General features: G+C 37.6%; 1 protein-coding gene across 3 annotated transcripts in view; it reads right to left on the reverse strand.

Moving 5' to 3' along the window:
- ESR1 (estrogen receptor 1) overlaps positions 1–17,965 on the reverse strand; it is a 361,147-nt gene that overhangs the window by 96,969 nt on the left and 246,213 nt on the right. The window lies entirely within an intron of this gene.

Here is a 17,965-nt window from a genome sequence, read left to right on the forward strand (position 1 = left end):
AATAAGTATAAGAAAAGTCAAGACCCAGGTATATATCAATACTGATTTCCCCCCCAAAACTGATCAAATCTAGTCCTATCAACCAGGTTTTGGGCAAAACAATAAACAGTGAGATGCTCTTCACATTTTATTTTTGTTTTATTTTGCCATTTTGTTTTTGTTTTGGCCAAGACTAGGAAGAGCATTTATATAGGGAGAGACAGCATCTGCTTATGAAAGGTTCCTATGACCCCATTTTGCTAGCTGTGAACAAATATTAGAATAGCACCTTTGGATGGTCTGGAAACCCTTTTGTCATCAAATCTCTTTTGTCCTTAATAGGTGGCGAATGGCTCCCTACCTATTTGAAATGACCCAAAAAATCAGCTTCTCTGTACTTTACTCTGAGTGCAACTCTTAGGGATTTGTTCAAACTAATATAACAACAACAAAAAAATGTCATCCATCAAATATTTATTGAAGGCCTATTATATTCAAGGCATTGTGTTAGGGACTGAAACTACTGCACACTAATTAATTTTGCATGTTATACAGGGTCCCCAAGTTCTAATTTTGCCTTCTATATATGTATATTTATGCTTATTACTCTATTGCTAGAAACAAATGATACAGAAAGAGCTATAGATCGTAGTCTCATATTATAAACCTCAAAGCAAGGCACTACAAGACTTGGCACTCAATCCAGAAGCACAGCCTACAAGATTAAAGAGTTTTAGACAATAAAAAATTCAGTGGAGACAGGTGTACTAAGGCAGAGGGGTTTGGTGTGTCCCATCAGACACGATGGAGACATAATGAAAACACAATGACATAAGTGAAAACAGCAGGGCAGAGGAGGTGTGCATTTTTATGGACAAAGATGCAAGCATAGACTTGTATTTAGGCATGAGCATAACTTCTACATCTAGATGACAAGAAGGTGATTGCTCCAGATAAAGCAGAGGGTGTGCACTAAGAGAAGACAATATTTGCCTGTGTGGCGTGTAGCCATGTTGAGGAGAGTCTCAATGCCTTGCTACAAAGTTTGAATGAGATTCTGTGGGTAACCACTATGACAACCACAGCTGACAGTTGTGAAGTCACTGTCTTTTAAATGATCTCATTGATAATAATACAATAATAGTAGGGGACTTTTTATAGGAAAATAAGGACATTGCTCCATACATTCCATAGAGACTGAGAAAACAAGTCGATTATGAAACAATATGAATGTTCTTGATAGGCAAGGTCTTTTCTCACAGGAAACTGCAGTGGAGTGGTTGCAATATTCAGTGTGGCGTACCGTGATTACTTAAGAGTGTGACCTTCCAAATAGATGGCCTTGGCTTACTCCCAGCTCAGCCATGTCATAGTGGAGACGCTTTGAGAAAGCTACTTAAATTCTCTGTGTCTCAGTTTTTTCATCCAAAAGGGAGATTTAAAAAGCACCTGCCCCAAGAAGACATGAACAGACATTTTTCCAAAGAAGACATCCTGATGGCTAACAGATACATGAAAAGATGCTCAACATCACTCATCACCAGGGAAATACAAACCAAAACCATGATGAGATACCTCCTCACACCTGTCAGAATGGCTAAAATCAACAGCACAGGAAACGACAGATGTTGGCAAGGATGTGGAGAAAGGGGAACCCTCTCACCCTGTTGGTGGGAATGCAAACTGGTGCAGCCACTCTGGAAAATAGTATGGAGGTTCCTCAAAAAGTTAAAAATAGAACTACCCTACGACCTAGCAATTACAGTGAGGTATTTACCCAAAGGATACAAAAATACTGATTCGAAGGGATACATGCACCCTGATGTTTACAGTAGTATTATCAGCAACAGTGAAATGATGGAAAGAGCCCAAATGTCCATTGACTGATGAATGAATAAAGAAAATGTGGTATATATGTGTGTGTATGTGTATATATATATGTATATATATATATATGATAGATATATATAGATATAGATATAGATATATAGATATAGATACATACAATGGAATATTACTCAGACACCAAAAAGAATGAAATCTTGCCATTTGCAATGACATGGATGAAGCTAGAGTGTTTTATGATAAGCGAAATAAGTCAGTTGGGGAAAGACAAATACCATATGATTTCACTCATATGTGGAATTTAAGAAAGGAAACAGATGAACATAGGGGAAAAATAATAAAGAGAGAGATAAACCATAAAAGAGACTCTTACCTATAGAGGACAAACTGAGGGTTGCTGGAGGGATGGGTGAGCAGATGAATTAAATGTGTGACCGGTATTAAGGAGGGCACTTGTTGTGATGAGCAATGGGTGTTTTTTTTTTTTTATTTCAAGTTTTTATTTAAATTCCAGTTAGTTAACATACAGTGTTATATTAATTTCAAGAGCAGAATTTAGTGATTCAACCTTACATGCAACACCCAGTTTTATGATGTTGAGGTATGTTCCCTCTATCCCTACTTTGTTGAGGGTTTTTATCAAGAATGGATGCTGTAGGGGGCCTGGGTAGCTCAGTCTGTTAAGTGTCCAACTCTTGATTTCGGCTCAGGTCATGATCTCACCGGTTGTGGGACTGAGACTCATGGTGGGCTCCTCGTTCAATGGAGAGTCTGCTTGAAAGATTCTTCTCTCCCTCTGCCCCTCTCCCTGCTCAGGTGCTTGCTCTCTCCTCAAAAAAAAAAAAAAAAAAAAATGGATGCTGTACTTTGTCAAATGCTTTTTCTGCATCTATTTAGAGGATCATACGGTTCTCATCCTTTATTTTATTAATGTGGTGTATCATGTTGATTGATTTGCAAATACTGAACCACCCTTGCAGCCCAGGAATAAATCCCACTCGATTGTGGTAAATGATCCTTTTAATATACTGTTAGATTTAATTTGCTAGTATTTTGTGGAGAATTTTTGCATCCATGTTCATCAGGAATATTGACCTGTAATTCTCTTTTATAGTGGGGTCTTTGTTTGGTTTTGCAATCAAGGTAATGCTGGCTTCATAGAATGAGTTTGGAAGTCTTCCTTTCATTTCTATTTTTTGGAACAGTTTGAGAAGAATAGGTATTAACTCTTCTTTAAATGTTTCACAGAATTCCCCTGGGAAGCCATCTGGTCCTGGACTTTGTTTCTTGGGAGATTTTCGAATACTGATTCAATTTCTTTGCTGGCTATTGGTCTGTTCAAGTTTTCTATTTCTTCCTGTTTCAGTTTTGGTAGTTTGTATGTTTCTAGGAATTTATCTATTTCTTCCAGATTGCCCAATTTGTTGGCATATAATTTTTCACAAAATTCTCCTGTAATTGTTTGTATTTCTGCGGTATTGGCAGTGATCTTTCCTCTCTAATTCGTGATTTTATTTATTTGGGTACTTTCTCTTTTCTTTTTGATAAGTCTGGCTAGGGGTTTACCAATTGTATTAATTCTTTCAAATAATCAGCTCCTGGTTTCATTGATCTGTTCTAATGTTTCTTTGTTATGATTGTTTCTATATCATTTATTTCTGCTCTAATTTTTATTATTTCCCTTCTCCTGTTGGCTTTAGGCTTCATTTCTTTTTCTTTTTCTAGCTCCCGTAGGTGTAAGATTAGGGTGTTTATTTGAGATTTTTCTTGCTTTTTGAGGTAGGCCTGCATCGCTATGTACTTCCCTCTTATGACCGCTTTTGCTGCATCCCAAAGGTTTTAGACCATCACATTTTCATTCTCATTTATTTCCATGTATTTTTTTTATTTCTTCTTTAATTTCCTGGTTGACCCATTCATCGTTTAGTAGGATGTTCTTAAATTTCCATGTATTTGTGGTCTTTCCAATTTTTTTCTTATGGTTGACTTCAAGTTTCATAGTGTTGTGGTTGGAAAATATGCATAGTATTGCATCTCAATTTTTTTGTACTTGTTGAGGCCTGACTTGTGACCCAGTATATGATCTATTCTGGAGAATGTCCTATGTGCCCTTGGAAAAGAATGTGTATTTTGCTGCTTTAGGATGAAATGTTCTGAATATAACTACTAAATCCATCTGGTTCAGTGTGTCACTCAAAGCCATTGTTTCCTTTCTGATTTTCTGCTTAGATGATCTGTCCATTGATGTAAGTGGGGTGTTAAAGTCCCCTACTATTATTGTACTATTATCAATGAGATCCTTTATGTTTTATATATTTGTGTGCTCCCAGGTTGGGAGCATAAATATTTACAATTGTTAGATCTTCTTGTTGTATAGACCCCTTCATTATGATATAGTGCCCTTCTTCATCTCTTGTTACAGTCTTTCGATTAAAAATCTAGTTTGTCTGATATAAGTCTGGCTACTCTGGCTTTATTTTGATATCCATTAACATGATAAATGGTTCTCTATCCCCTCACTTTCAATCTGCAATTGTCTTTAGGTCCAAAATGAGTCTCTTACAGGCAGCATGTAAATGGGTCTTGTTTTTTATCCGACACCTTATATCTTTTGATTGGAGCATTTAGTCCATTTTCATTTACAGTGATATGTGATAGATATGAATTTATTGTCATTGTATTACTTGTTAAGTCATTGTTTCTGGAGATTTTCTCTGTTTCTTCCTAGTCTTTGTCACTTTTGGTCTTTCTTTCCCATTCAGAGCGTCCTTTTCAATAGTGCTTGCATGGCTTTAGTGGCCATGAACTCCTTTAGTTTTTGTTTGTCTGGGAAACTCTTCTCTCTCCTTCTATCCTGAATGACAGCCTTGCTGGATAGAAAGAGTATTCTTGGCTGCATATTTTTCCCGCTCAGCACATTGAATATAGCATGCCACTCTCTTCTGGCTTGTCAAGTTTCTGTGGAAAGATCTGCTGCTAACCTTGTCTTCCCTTGTAAGTTAGGGACTTCTTTTTTCTTGCTGCTTTTCGGATTTTTTTTATCTCTATATTTTGCAAATTTAACTACGATATATCTTGGTGTTGGCCTGCTTTTGTTGATTTTGAAGGAGTTCTCTGTGCCTCCTGGATTTGGATATCTGTTTTCTTCCCCAGATTAGGGAAATTTTCAGCTATAATTTCCTCCTATAAACCTTCTGCCCTTTTTCCCCTCTCTTCTTCTTCTGGGATTCCCATGATACCAATGTTATTATGCTTTATGAAGTCACTGAGTTCCCTAAATCTATATTCATGATCTAATATTTTTCTTTCCCTCTTCTTTTCAGCTTCATTATTTTCCATAATTTTATCTATCACTTATTCATTCCTCTGCTTCTTCCATCCTCACTGTGCTTACATCCAGTCAATTTCACATCTTGGTTACAGCATTTTTTATTTCAGCCTGACTAGTTTTTAAGTCTTTTATCTCTGTGGTAAGGGGCTCCCTGGTGTCTTCTATGCTTTCCTCAAGCCCAGTTAGTGTCCTTATCATTGTGGCTTTAAATTCTGGATCAAGCCCATTACTTATATCTGTTTCAATTAGATCCTTGACAGTGACCTTTCCTTGTTCTTTCTTTTGGGATGAATTCCTCTGTCTTGGCATTTTGTCCAGGTCTCTGTCTTCTTCTATGTATTAGGAAAGCTGCTTATGTTTCCTGCTCCTGAGAGTAATGGCTTTATAAAGAAGTCATATACTGTCCAGGGCGTGGTGCTTAAGAAAGTGTCTCTGGTGTATGCTGTGTGCATTCTGCTGCTATGTTTTGGCTGCTTTTCTCCTCAGGTCAGTCCTCTAGAGAGTTTCTCTTTGCCTGCAATGGGGGTGCTTGGACTTTGGCCAGAGTGTAGTGAGTTTTAACTAGGTGAGCTCTGGTCTGCTTGTTAAAAGAGACCTGATGCTATTTCCACTAGAGCTGTAGCTTTGCAGAACTCTATAGTCAGTAGAGGTGGTGCATGCAGGGGGGAGGGGCCCGCTGCTCTTCTGGGGGGAGGGGCCCGCTGCTCTGGTTCTCAGGCCACACTTGCCCAAGAAAAGCAGCACCAGCAGAGCACAGGGTGGAGGGGGGACAGGGCTTGGTGTAAGTGGTTTAGGCCACCACAGTTGGTGTTGTGCTGCTTACTGAAGTTGGTTTATGCTGAGGGGCGGAGGAGAGAAATGGCACCAATTCCCTCCCTTCTACTGGAGAGGGGAGTTCACGCCCATCACTGTCCAGAAACCAGCTCCCAGAAAATCAAACAATCTCCCCTCGTGTGTTTCAGGCATCCCTCAGATTCCTACCTTCACCCTGACTGTCCGGGCCATCTGCCTGCCTGGCAGTGCAGTGCACCTGTTTTCTATCCCAGGAAGGCTGGCTGAGTTTTAAAACTCCAGACTTTAGGGACCTGGCATGGCAGGGACCCACGCTGGTCCTCTGGTGGGAGGGTCACGCCATTCTGGGACTGATGTCGGTTTGTCCCAGAAAGACAGTCTTACCAAAGCACCAAGGGGTGGATTTTGGAGTAAAGCACAGCAAAGAGCCAGTGTCCAGTTTAGCCGCCCTCAGCAGGTTTCTCTGTGCCTATGTTGAAGGGTGGAGGATGGTAATAGTGCCTGATGGCTCTTTTGTTCCCAGAAAGGCAATGCCACCACTTCCAGATGCCCTCCAAGAAGGGGGAACCATCTCTCCCAATGTGTCCCAGGAGATCCACAGATCATGCAGTCCACTAGTGGGCTCTCTGCCCTCCTTCCCCACAAGAGTCCTGCAGTGCCTGCTGGGCTCCACACCAGCCACGCTGAGCACTGGCTGTTAGATATAAGTGATGAATCGCTAAATTCTACTCCTGAAACCAGTATTAAACTATTCATTAACTAACTGGAATTTAAATAAAAACTTGAAACAAACAAAAAATAAATGAATAAATAAAAAATAAATAAAAAGCACCTGCCTTATAGGGTTACCATGATGAGTAAATGAACCAATAAATAAATATGAAGCTTTTAGAACAGCTTCATTATGATTCAAGGTGATAGAATCAGTTTGGTATTTTTGCCTAGAGGGTAATCAATTTCCTCTAAACTCTTGCCATTCATGTGAAATAAACAAAATAGAGTAACAATAATACTGATAATTTAATTTTTGAAGATTTGACCAAAAAAACGTATAACTGGAAAACAGAAATTAAAAACACAATGTATTTAGAATGATAATGTTGAACTTAAAAATACCCTCATCAAATATTAAATATACATTTTTAAGTCATAATCTCACTTCAAGCATCACTTCCCATATGAAATTCTTCTTAAATATGAGTTCATGCCCCTAGAAGAATTGTGTACAATTCACTTTTGTATCTCTAGCATATTTTCTGGCACATAAGTGCTCAATAAATCTTCAATGGATGAATGGATGGGTAGATGGATGGATGGGTAGATAACCTAAAAAAAGCAAATAGGTAGGCAGACCAGTAAGCCAGAGCCACTTTCTCTTTCAGAATGGGAGGCCTATAGAGAGGAAGATATTTGGTGTGAACCATATCACACAGAACATCTGGATTCAAGCTGAATACTCTCATATTTTTTCCACTAATCAGACTGCCTCTGTGACCTTAGACAACTTATTCAATATCTCTGTGTCTCAGTTTCTCCATTTTTAAAAACTGATAATAATAGTGACTACCTCATATAGTTGTTGGAAAGATTAAATAAATTACTCCATATAAAGCATTTAGAATAATGTCTAGCATAGAATTAGCATTATAGAAGTTATTCGCTTTATCATTATCATTATTTTGCAGTATAAAATTTCAAGAGAGACCTAGTACCAAATTTCTATTACTCTTTCATCTATAAAGAAAAAATAAGTACCAAATTAAGTGACAATGTGGTCTAATGTAAGACAAGGGTACATATCCTAGCTTCTCTATCAGGTAGCTGTGTGGCTTTGGGCAAACCACTCAACCTTTATTTTTTTTTAAGGTTTTATTTATTTATTTGAGAGAGGGAGAGAGCAGGCTCTCAAGCAGGAGAGAGAGACTCTCAAGCAGACTCCCCACTGAGTGGGGAGCCCAACACAGAGCTTAATCTCATAGCCCCGAGATAGTGACTTGAGCAGAAATCAAGAGTCAGTTGCTTAACCAACTGAGTCACCCAGGCACCCCTACCACTAAACCTTTCTAAACCTCAATTTCCTTACCTATGCAATGGGGATAATAACACCCACTCTACTCTCTGCCAGATTGTTGAAAGGTTCAGTTGAGATATAGGATAATAATGCAAGTTGTAAATTTCTAAGTTCTGTGTATATCAAGAATCATATGGCAGGAAATGGGGTCAAAACCAGAGAACTAAAAAAGAAACCTCTCAACAAGGACCTGGGAACTCAGGAACAAATCATATGTCCTTTCCTTGGCTTGTTTCCCTTGTGGAATGACTTTTGTAACAGTCAGGAAGCTATGACTTGTGAGAAGGGGGTAGGTTCCATTCACTTGCTCTACACCAGGTCTGACCCAGAGAAGAGAAGAAAATATTAGATCAACACATCTTGTTCCATACCTTGCTGGCTATAACACAAAGGTGTTGGGTGTCCTTTTGGGTAATATGTCAGTAGCACTTTGCAATTGAGTGTGGTTTTATTAGCTCAATGAAGTTCAAGATGGTTCTCTCACTTTTAGATGGGCAGTTTCCCAGCACAATTATACACACACACACACACACACACACACACACACACAGTGTGTATATGTATATACTTAGATTGTAGAAGAGCCAGATTATCAAATTTGCAAATTAACCACCTAAAAATATATTAACTCATTTATATTATGAAGTACTGTTCACCTCATGGAAAGTTCCTTTTCCTCTTCATAATTTCATTTTTAAAATGTGTGAGTGAGGAGAAACTCTTCTCCCTCATACCAACATTTTGCAATGAAGCAAAATCACTAAAATTAGCAAGCTAAGTATGCTTAATTGTATAATACAATGTGCTCTTGTGTGGACACTAGAAATACTAAATAACATATAGAATATCAGACATGTTTATGAAAAACTAGGCACTCCCCATTATTTCAGGCTCTACTCCCTTTTTAATCTGCTTCTCTTCTCTACCACTTCTTTACCACCAGGTAAATAACCAGGTAAATAAATAACTCACTGGGATGAGACAGTGTCCCTCACATAAGCCATAAGAACAATCATTCTTACAATAGGAATAAGTGTACCCAGGAAAATTTAAGACATTTACCTCCTCAAAAATTTTCAGTGACCCACCATTACTTACTGAATCAAATTCAAATACTTCAAGAAATTCAATACCTTCCCATTTTTGCCCTGCCTACCTCGCCAACCTCACCTGCCCCAATCTTCCAAACTCTAAGCTACAGTCCTTGTCCTCAGAAAAGCCTCTCGTGTGTCTCTAGAATATGGCAAGCTATTTCTTTCTGCTCTTCTACTTTCATTCAAAAAACATTTTTTTACCTTCCATGTGCGAGGCACTATGAATGAGATTTAAAAATGCATCAGAAAGGGGGGAAATAGGAGGGGTAGACGAACCATGAGAGACGATGGACTCTGAAAAACAAACTGAGGGTTCTAGAGGGGAGGGGGGTGGGAGGATGGGTTAGCCTGGTGATGGGTATTGAGGAGGGCACGTTCTGCATGGAGCACTGGGTGTTATGCACAAACAATGAATCATGGAACACTACATCTAAAACTAATGATGTGATGTATGGGGATTAACATAACAATAAAAAAATTTAAAAAAAAATGAATCAGACAACGTAGACGAAACTTGAAAACATGCCAAGTGAAATAAGCCAGGCAAAAAAAGATAAATATTGTATGATTCACTTATATAAAGTACCTAGAGTCGTCAAACTCATAGAAACAGTAAATTAGAGGTTACTAGGAACTGTGAGGAGAGAGGGAAAGTGGGGAGTTATTGTTTAATGGGTTCACAGTTTGTCTGTGATGAAGAAAAGTTCTGGAAATGGACAGTGGTGATGGCTACACAATGAGATGAGTGTACTTAATGTCACTGAGTTGTACACTTAAAATGGCTGAAATATTAAATCGAATGTAATATATATTTATCACAATAAAAAATAAGCATAACAAAAAATGAATAAGACACAATCTTTGCTCTCAGAGAGTTCACTATATAGCCAGGGTGACCAGACAACCTTAAACAAAATGGTAGATGCACTAATAGGAGTATGTATCCCACCTCATGGAAGGCCAAGGCAGACTCAGCCTGGAGTCAGGGAAAGTTCCCCTGGATGAGGTGACTATCTGTTCATGTCAGTCTCATAAGATTAAAAAGGAAATAAACCAGGAGTTTGAAGATGTTTGGAAAGAGATGGTGGTGGGGACAAGGTGAATGGGAAGAACAATAGAGAGCACAGTTGTGTAACGGGGCAGCCTGGGGGGAGAGAAGGCACTGGGTCTGTGTGGGGCACTTCATGTGCGTTAGTGCTGCAGAAACATAGGTGAGATGCAGAGTCATAGGGCATGAAGCAGAGGAGGCACTTTTATTCACAGTATCATATCCACCTCATTGTTCTTTTCCTATCTGCTCCTTGCCCCTTGTGCCATCTAGACAAAGCTGATCTATCTTCCAAACACCTGTTGAGGGCCAATCTTCTGTGAAATTTTCTTTCCAAGGTAATTCATGACTTTCTTCCTTTTCTCTACACTCTCTTAACATTTCTCTACCACTTCTTTTGTTTCTAATCATATACTCTAGCCCCTTGAGGGCAGAAACTACATATTGTTTTGTCCCTCACAGCACCTAGCAGGTAAGATTCAAAAATGATTTCTAATAAATGTTCCTGTAGTTGAATTCTTTTTAAATTTCCAACTCCTGTCTTCTAAGAAATAAAAATGAAACTCAAACACAATTCTATAGAAGAAATGCTTCCTCCTGAGAAATAATTCATATATGGATAAAGAAGTTCAGGCTGCACTAAACAGTGATTCAATTTCTCCACATGTCAGAGTAACCCAGAAGTCAATCAGTATTTTCTGTGTCATCACAGAAAATCAAGTCATAGATCCCAAGAAATTAATACACCACAATAGTATGGAGCTAATGTGAAATGGGCTTTTTGCTTAGCATTTTCCTTTAAAACATCATTCTCCTAAGGGACCATAATAGGCAAAAATTCAGTGCATTGGTACAGATGTGGAATTGGATTTAGAAGATATGGCTGCAGAAGATCTAGAAATCTAAATGAACCTAAATGGTTAAATGGGGAGTGAGGAAAGCAAGAACTTGGTTCACCACTAAGTAGTGGTGTGTTACAACATAAAGGAAAAGAAAAGAATGATGTCTTTATTTAAAATTTCAACATTTTGTTCATCATATATTTTTGCATTACTTTTGATGTTTTAAAATACTGTATTAAAATACTATTTGTCTTGAATATTGAGTGTTCTGACTCCTCCTTAAATTTTGTGCCCAAGTTTGAGTGCCTCACCAATCTCACCACAATCCTGGCCCTGTTATGAAGGCAAGTAAGGGCACCAAATTTTCATATTATACACATTCTCATCAGCAATTTGACTATAACATTTACTCTCCTCATCCCACCACACCACACGTGTAAAAAACACACTTGAAAATTGATACAAGGAAAACTTGACCAAGAGAATTAACTCACTATGTCTAATGCCTGAGGGCAAGCTCGTGCCCCAATATAAAGCTTAGAATTGTTGCCCTGCTTAACAGAGTATAAGGCCTATATTTGGATAGGAAAACTCCTTCAGAAGATCCACTGATGACATTATCTATAGATCATGCTCATTTTCAAAGATGGACTGTTTCCTCTACGGTCATAAAGTATACAAGCTAAAGCTAAAGTAGGATAACATTTAAAATAGAAGAACAGAGCGCCTGGGTGGCTCAGTCAGTTAAGCGTCTGCCTTCAGCCCAGGTCATGACCCCAGAGTCCTGGGATTGAGCCCCGTACCGGGCTCCCTGCTCACTGGGGAGTCTGCTTCTCCCTCTCCTGTTCCCCCTGCTTGCACTCTCTCTCTCTCTGTCAAATAAGTGAATAAAATCATTTTTAAAAATAATAAAAAAATAAAATAGAAGAAAAAATTAGGTTTTCTAAATATTTGTTAAAATTTTCTGAGATTTCAACTTTGGGTATAGATTACTTTACAGATACAAGGATGATACAAACACAGCATATGGCTATAAGAAATGATGTGGTTTATTTAATAAGGAAAGTCATCCCCAATTCTGAGATGAAGAAGCAGAAACAGAAATAATACATGCAAATAGTAGCTCACCAGTGCTCAGATTATACAACTCAGGGTAGACTACAAGTACTGGAGCCAGACTGTCTACTTAAGCACAGCTAGGATATCATAACAGAGGTAAAAATCACTTTCTATAAGAAATTCTGCAGTTGTACATGTAGGTGCCATAACTGTTGATTTTAGCCTAGTTTAAAGTGCCAAAATTGTTCACCAAATTTGTTATTTCTAGTATTTGGGTTCTCAGATTGAATCTTGCTTAGGTATGTTCACTTGGGTTTGAACAGCCTTCCTAGACTTCTACAAAGAGCCATCAATTTCACCTTCACCCATATTTCTCAGAAGAGGAGAGACTTTAAGACTGATGGGAAGTAGCCTTATTGAAGACATCCAGTGAAAAAAGAGACATAGAGATTCGATTTGAGGAAAGGCTTCCTGTGACTAGGAGGCTCATGAGATACCAAAAAACAATCAAAGACAGTAGCAAAAGTCTCCTTTACTGAATATTGTAAAGAGTAAACAATTACCTTGTCAACAATAATCTTGAGCATCTTTCTAGATATACCAAACTGTCCTTGTCTGTTTTTCTTTTGTTCCATTTTGTTTTTCAGTTTGTTTCTTCTTTTTTTCCCCCTCATCTTGAGGGAGAGTTGGTAAAAACAAAGCGAGGGTAGGGAGGCCTGGGTGGCTCAGTTGGTTAAGTGGCTGCCTTCAGCCCAGGTCATGATCCCAGGGTCCTGGGATCGAGTCCCACATGGGGCTCCTTGCTCAGCAGGGAACTTGCTTCTCCCTCTCTCCCCCTCTGCTTGTGCTCTCTCTGTCAAATAAATAAAATCTTTAAAAAAAAAAAAAAGAATTAAAAACAAAGCGAGGGGCAAAATCTACACTAAGTCAACTGAATAGAAATCTGCAAGTTTGGGAGTTCACTTGATTTTACTAGGGACTCAGGACTGCAAAATAAGCAATATACTGAGGACTCTACAAGGGTCTTAGTGGCTGAATCTAAATCATCTATCTGTCTAGTGAATAGGTCTAACATCCCAGATAGGTGACAGAAGAGCAGCCACTCTAACCATTGCCCCAGGTATTCAAGTAAAAGAGCCAAAGACATGAATGGAATTTAGCCCAATTTTGGTTGACAGGTGAAATGCTGACAAGCAAATGACGCAACAGAATGCAACAGAAAACTTTCAGTATGGGCCATGTCATCTTTGCCAATCACAAGCAATAATAAACAAACAAACAAACAAAAAACACACAAAAAAACAAGTAGTTTTTCTTTCCACTGGAAATGAATAAGCAAAGTAAATTTGTTTACAACACAAAAAAAGTCTTAATTCACAAGGAAATCGTGAAGGTGACAAGCTAGATATCTGAGCTACAGAAGCAACAGGATTTTGGCACACCCCACATCCTACTCATATCCACCTCTCTGAAAAATAGGACCATGAATGATATTTACACTCTAAGCTACTTGAGCTCAAGGACCATATCTCTCTAACTGAAGTCCAAACACATAGCCCATGCACCTGACATAATGTGCATTCAGTAAGTTGCTATGAAATAATTAGAGTCTACTACTGCTAGTCCACATGCTTTCAAGAGATCAAATTAGAGAGTCTTCCCTCTTCCTCTCTACTTGGTAAATTCCTACCGGGTTTTCAAGATCCACTTCATTGATTCCTTTCTTATCTCCCCAGAATATGCAAAGTAACTGATTAATATTTTATATTGATTACATGTTGAAATGCCAATATTTTGGATATATTGGATTAAATAAAATATATCGTTAAGCAATTTCACCTGAACCACAAAGAGATATCACCTCACACCTGTCAGATTGGCTATCATCAAAAAGACAAGCACTAACAAGTGTTGGTGAGGATGTGGAGAAAACAGAACCCTTGCACATTCCCCTGTTGGTGGGAATGTAAATTGGTGGAGCCATTATGGAAAACAGTATGAAAATTCCTCAAAAAATTAAAAATGGAACTACTATGCAATCTAGCAATCCTACTTCTGGGTATTTATCCAAAGAAAATGAAAAAAAAATTCAAAGAGATATATGCACCCCTATGTTCTCTGAAGCATTATTTACAATAACCAATATATGAACCTAAGTATCCATAGATAAATGAATGGATAAAGATGTAGTGTTTATATACAATGGAGTATTACTCAACCATAAAAAAAGAATGAGATCTTGACATTTTTGACAACATGAATGGACCTAAGGGGTAGTATGCTAAATGAAATAAGTCACATAGAGAAAGACAAGTATCATATGATTTCACTTACACGTGGAATCTGTAAAACAAAACAAATGAACAAACAAAACAGAAACAGACTCATAGATTCAGGAAACAAAGTTTAGTTACCAAGGAGGGACAGTGAAATTAAAAAAAAAAAATTAATTTCACCTATTTCTTTTTACCATCTTAATGTGGCTAGTAAAAAACTTTAAGCTACACATGTGGCCTGAGTTCTATTTCTATTGGACAAGCCCTGTTGTAGACATTTTGTGAACACTTTCTAATGCTATTCAATAAGATAAGCATTTTATATGTTAAATCTGTTTTACCAGTAAGGAAACAGGCTGCTAAAGTCATTAACATGGCCAGGAGCACAGTTACAGTGGGACTTGAACCAGGTCTCCATGGCTTTGGGATCCCAGCTCTCACCTCTTCTTTTGCTAGGTATCTTTGTGTCAGCCTCCCATTCCACTGTGAACTCCTCCAGGGCACAGACCCGGCCTTAACCACATTTGTGTCTTCACCAACTTGCATACAATAGGCAGGCAATGAATTTTTATTGAGTTAGACACAGAGTGAATAAATGAAATGGAATTATCTATGCAAATATATTTGTAACATATAAAAAAACCTATACGATGTTAAAGTCAAGTTTAACATAGAGAATGAAAACACATCTGATTTGTCTGGAAACATTGCAGAACTCCTTCGTTTGGTATTTACATTTGACCCAAGACATAGGACTCTTTGGAGGAAAAGATGTTCATTATGAACATAAAGAGCCTACACCTGAAACTAATATAACATTGTGTGTCAACTATACTAAAAAAAAAATTTTTTTAAGGGGAGTTTAGCCCAATAACAGACAGGCTGCTGGGAAAGCAGGTGGGGCAGAGAACAATGTCTACCAAGGACATAAGGAATATTAAGAGATTGCACATATCTGAATTTTTAAAGTCAGTATAGTTGAAAGTGCTCAAACTAAAGCACCAATAACTTTATGTGAACAATTAGGATAATCTTATATTCTTGGGTTTATATTTCACAACAGACTTTTTAATAGAAATTCTGCACATAGTTCACAAGTCCATTCTATTAGCCTTGATCTGTCACTAAGAAATGCTTATGTTTAAATGTGGATTTGTTTTACAAGAAAAAAACCTCAGGTTTTAAGAAGGAGAATATAGAACTTCACTCTTGATACTTCCCTTAGATTGAAAGTTCTGTAATACTATTTTCCTTATTGTTGTTTACTCTAAGAACAAATCCAATTCAGTCCACAAAATTCAGCCAAATGCCTGTTGGGCGCCAGTCTTTGTGCTAGGTGATGCTTATTAAAAGGTGAATAAGACCATGAATAAGAAACTCCTCCAGATCACTAGTTTTATCATTTCTTTCCCTTCTTACCCACTACTGAAAATTAGTCATTACTTTGGGAATGGCAATATAGGAAAAAAATAAAACAAGTTTATAAAGAAGCAAGGCAAGATCAAATACTTCTAAACCTTAAAATGCAAGTAGAGAGTGAACAGGAAGACCAGATCTGCTGTTCAACTACAAATAGAAACTGCTCAGAACATTCTGTGCAGGACATGAGAAAAGAAGCATAACCCTAGAGTTCATGGTCTGGTCATTCTTTCTAATCATTAGAAAATAAAATTAGTCTCCTACTAAGACACCTGCAGCCATTTTAAAACTTCAGATGGCTCCAGTTTGCAAGGCTCATCTATCTGAATTTCTTTTGGGCAAGATAGCCTAGACATGTTGGATATTACAAACCGCTGGACAAATTCTGTCCTTAATGGCTACCCCAAAGAGAAAGGATCTTAAGAGTAGTTAACTGTGCCAATTAGTTATCTATTTTTCATCACCTATCTAGAAAAATGTTTTAGAATATTTAGACAAAAATAGGTTCTATCTTTTATTTAAGAAAAAATATACATTCATTCCTTCATTGCTTCTCCCTCCCCTCAAAGTCAAAAAATCGTCCTTGAACAGACGCCAGGCACTGAAAATTACTCAAAGCATTATAGTGACACATCAAAGAAAGAAGAAACCAGGAAATTAATTGCAACAATTTCTTTTGAACATTCTAACAAGTGCTTTAACTGGTGTGTAGGAGTGTCAAAACCCAAGAATGCAAAAGGGGAGGACTTTAGAGGAAGAATACAAATTGGAATGTAGCTGACCATTTGAATTTATTTTCTTGTCTAGTAAAATTAGCAAGCGATGTGTTCCAAGAAAACCCATCACTTACCAACCAACTAAAGGCTATTTTTTCTTAAGATCCCTCTCCAAATTGTGACAAATCAGAGTGTGTTGTGTGAATCTTTCAAGTTCAGGCAAGCACATATTGAATAAAGTGTCTGTCACAAAAAAAATTATGTGCAATTAACTAGGCAATAGCATTATACAATTTGGGAAATCTGTCCCTCTGATTATTTTTAAAGTTCTTATACAATCCACTATATGATAAAATAAAATATTTCCCATTAAAAAAACAATAGCAAAGCTCATGTCTGTTGAGATCACAACACTAAAAGCTCATTAAATTCTAATTCCACATGCTATTGGCATGTAGAAGGCAAATGTGTCCAAGATTTATGTTCCATCATCTAAAAAAAAGCCAGATTAATCAAGAAAAGCAGTACTACAAACAATAGTGAAGAGGAGGAATATTTACTCTGGTTAAAGCAAATTATTTTCAAGAATTTTAGAAGAACTACATGTAATTAATTTTTCATTGTCAACCATTTTTATTTATTCATTAAAGCAGGTTCTACCCTCTGCTTTCCTAATTTGAGTTACCATACATTCTTGAAAGTAAATTAAAGATTTTTTATGATTTTTTAATGATTTTTTTAAAAGATTTTATTTCTTTATTTGAGAGAGAACAAGAGCAGAGGGTAGGGGCAGAAGGAAAGAGAGAAGCAGACTCCCTGCTGAGCAGGAAGCCTGACACGGGGCTTAATCTCAGGACACCAAGATCATGATCTGAGCCAAAGGCAGACGCCCAACTGACTGAGTCACCTAGGCACCCCTATGATTTAATTTTTATAGAAATAGTTCTAGCTCTATAACATTAAAGAAGCAGGAAACTGAGTTATGATTACGAGCCTATTATTTATTTTAGTGAGCTTTTTAAACATGTCAAGACATTAAGAAAATCATAAAGGACAGGATCTAGCATGTTTAATGTCCACTTTCTTCCAAAATGATTTTAAATTAAATAGACAAGTTCAATCCTCCGAAATAACTTTGGTCTCTGCCTGTTCCAGAAAATGGGATTTTATTACAAAAGTTGCATTTATAATGATTATGGGCTGAATGATGTCTCTGTCAAATCTATATGTTTAAGTCCTGACCCCCGGTATCTCAGAATATGACTGCATTTGGAGATAAACCTTTTAAAGTGGTGATTAGGTTGAAATGAAGCCATTAGAGTGAGCACTGATCCAATCGGACTGCTGTCCCCGTAAGAGGAAATCTGGACACAAAGTTCACACCAGGGATGCAAGGTTCATAGAACCCCTCAAGTCTCATCATCCCCTTCCCAACTTCTATACTATTATTGTCCCATATTCTAGATCTACTTAATTATTTAATCTTCAAGCTA

Source organism: Halichoerus grypus, chromosome 9, assembly GCF_964656455.1.
Source record: "Halichoerus grypus chromosome 9, mHalGry1.hap1.1, whole genome shotgun sequence".
Taxonomy (NCBI): domain Eukaryota; kingdom Metazoa; phylum Chordata; class Mammalia; order Carnivora; family Phocidae; genus Halichoerus; species Halichoerus grypus.